The sequence below is a fragment of the Echinops telfairi genome, unplaced genomic scaffold (genome assembly GCF_000313985.2).
Source record: "Echinops telfairi isolate 266 unplaced genomic scaffold, ASM31398v2 ScPeMD7_655;HRSCAF=1070, whole genome shotgun sequence".
Taxonomy (NCBI): domain Eukaryota; kingdom Metazoa; phylum Chordata; class Mammalia; order Afrosoricida; family Tenrecidae; genus Echinops; species Echinops telfairi.
Window position 1 is genome coordinate 5,445,616 of NW_022104553.1, and position 3,511 is coordinate 5,449,126.

A 3,511-nucleotide genomic window follows, 5' to 3' on the forward strand; every position below is an offset into this window, starting at 1 on the left:
CTGGTGGTTTCGACTGCTGGCCTTGAGGCTAGCAGTCCAACACTATCCCACCAGGACTCCTTTACGCCACAGGGGCTAGTTCAGAGCTGCTAGAACTGGCTAGCTCATTAACTAGGTTAATTACTCGGATGGCGATTTGGCTGGACAACCATCAATGTTGGATACCCTCAGAGTACGATTGCTGTCAGCCAATATTTCATATTAAAAACCCCTCCAAAACCCAATTGAGGCAACTGATAATAAAAGTCTGGGCTTTTGGGAGCCACCTGCTTTTCATGTTCAACCACTCCTTTCCCATGCCAAGTGCAACAGCAATACAAAAGGTCAGATTTACTTGCTTAAAAGAAATTGCCAAAAAATAATTTTTCTCTATGCAAAAACTACGTGAGGCACTTAAAGGAAAATGGAAGGCAGACCACCCACAAATAAAAAGTAAATGACTACCATTCAGTAGTTGAGCAAAACAGCAAGGAATATTTGCTTGGGAAGACAGATGTTCTTGAGCCCAAAATAATACAGTGATTTATACTTTGCTGCTCAGGTTCACACAAGTACTTCCCTAGAATCTGTGGCGAACACGGGAAAATCGTACACAAATATAGGCCACCGACAAAAAAGGAAAGGAAGCACCTACAATGGCAACCTCTCTCTACTTCTCACCATCTCACCTATCCCCATTGGCTATATAACCCACAACCACGGCTGGCAAGCTGATTCCAACCCACCCAGAGCGACCCTGCAGGCAGGAGAGAACTGCTCCCTAGGCTTCTCAGACTGTAAATCTTTATGGGGGCAGTTTCACTTTTCTGCTGAGTAGCTGGTAGCTGCAATTACCAAGCTTGTAGACACTAGCCCAAAGCTTAACTCAAGGTGCCAGCAGGACTCCTTGTTCACTATACAGCTCTCTACGATATCATATAAGAATCAACAAGATGCCAATTACAATACTATCACGTTAGGAATCGCTGAGTGGAGCAGGTGGTCAAGAGCTTAGTTGGCAGTGTGAATCTACCCAAAAGTGACCACAAAGCCACAACCTTGAAAACTCTGTGGAGCACAGTACTACTGTGAAACTCATGGGGTTACCATAATTCAGAAATGATTTGATGACAATTTTCTTTTTTATCCTGCTTTGCCCTCACACTCAAGTGAGTCTCTGCAACAGCATCCTTTAGAAACGTATTAAGAGAAACCAATATGGAGGCCGCTGTGGGGAGGGAGACGGGGCCTGTTCTAGCCTGTGAATGGGCATGCTCATCTTGCGATAACTCACTGTGCTCTAGCCTTGTAGGTGAGTACTTTCAGGATGTTGCAATGCAATTTAAAAATAATTCATAATTGCTGAGTGTCAGGGGAGGAGCTCTGGTGGTGTAGTGGTTACATATTGGGCCGTTAACCGCAAGGTCTGAATGCTGACACCACCAGCTGCTCCTTGGGAGAAAGACGGGGCTTTCTACTCCACTCCTGCAATGAAACTACAGTCTCAGAAACTCATAGGGGTAGTTCTAACCAGTCCTAGAGGGTCGCTATGAGTCGTCGACAGTGAACAGTGAATATGGGTGGGAAAGACAATTCTAAAGAAAATCATTTGTACATTTTTATGACATATTATCCACATCCTAGTACACCAAATAAAAAAATTCCCAATAATTTTCTCATATACTCATTACAATTCTCTAACACTGCTAAGTAGCCTTGTTTTCATTTTATAGGTGAAGTACCAAGTCATACAGTTTAAAATTACAGCCAGGGTTTGAATAAAGCACTGTTGCTTGAAATTCCTTAATTTTCCTTTGTATACCCTAAATACACAAATCCTATGTGCTTGCAAGCATGGGAAACATACTATTTTTACATTTACCCTTATGAGTCTAATGGCTGCATAAAATGTGTTGATGTGCCATGATTTAATGAACCATTCTCCTAGGGTAGTGGTTATCAACCTTCCTAATGCTGTGACCCTTTAATACAGTCCCTCATGTTGTGGTGACCCCCCAACCATCAAATTATTTTCAATGCTACTTCATAACCATAATTTTGCTACTGTTATGAATCGAGCAACCCCTGTGAAAGGGTCGTTCGACCCCCAAAGGGGTCGCAACCCACAGGTTGAGAACTGCTGCCCTAGAGCCAGATCTCTGGACCAGTCATTATAAATTACGTTATTACTAATTACAGTACATTTAAAATTACAGCATCATTAATTCTGCAGAGAACATCCGATGGCTGGATTACTACTAACTTGTTAGCCCCCAAAAGAAGACCCCCAAGTAGATCAACAGGAACTGTCAATAGCTGCCATTGCCCACCCACCCCAGGTACTTTAATTAGAAATTAAAAACAAACCAGCTCTCCACTAGCCCCTTACAGGTTTACTTGCACTGTTTCCCGGCTGACACTGATCTCATTGGCCTGGATTTTCCAATCATTCATAATTTCTTGATCATTAATATTTTCAAAGCTTGATCTCTTAAGTACCACCTTTTAAAAAAGCTTATAAACGCATTCTGAGAACTAACTTCCTCATCCATACTCCTCTGAATGTTTTCCTCCGTTACAGTTAATTTTATATCTGGCTTCGTATTAATTGCCCCACCACTGTTTCTCCTACTAGACAGTGAGCTCTTGAAGACACCACTCATGTCTTGGCAATACTCCTTAAAAACATAGGCCCAACTACTGAATAGTGATCCACAGGGAAGAAATCCACTTACAGACTGATGAAAAAAGTAAAAAGCAGACCCTCTTGGCTCCCAATGCTTGTGGTCTGTCCTCCCCCCAACCCCTCATCCTGGGCGAGTCCTTAATCCTTCTAGGCTTCAGTTTACTTCCTGGGAAAACTACAAGGCTACTACTTTGGGGACATGATTTTCACACAGGCTAAGTGAAAGGCCAAGAAAAAGTATGGACAACATAATAGGTGTCGCTTAGCAAACCATTTCCAAGGTACAACCTATGTATTGTTCTTGCCACATCCATTCTCTCTGCCTCTAAAGCATTTTCTGCACGGGACACAGTGAATTTTATTCACTGTGGTTGCGGCTGCGACTCCTCTGGCGCCACTCGATGCTCCTACGGTATCAACATCTCCCTTATTCTCTGCGTGTCATGCATTGAACCTGGACTCAGAAGCTCCAAAGAAGCGTCATCGAATCCCCCAAGTCGGGCCACGTTTCCCCAGCAACCTATCCTTCCATGTGGCGCCTGGTGCTCTGGTCATTGTGCTCTTGTCATTGAAGCAACCGCCGGATGGGGCAGAAAAGCAAACTCCTGGAAGGCGGGGAGAAGTACCTTGTTCCCCACGCCCGATGCCAGCTGCTACCGGGCCTGGCAGCACCAGGTAGGCGCTCCCGGAGTCGCTGCGCCAGCTAGGAATGACAGGACTCGTGGGGGCCCTCCCACAACGGGCAACGCTTTCCTGGAATGGGCGACGGCCATGCCCAAAGACACAGTTCCAGGCGAGTGGAGACCGGCGTAGCTTTCCCCCGGGATCCCTCCCCGGGCTACGGCA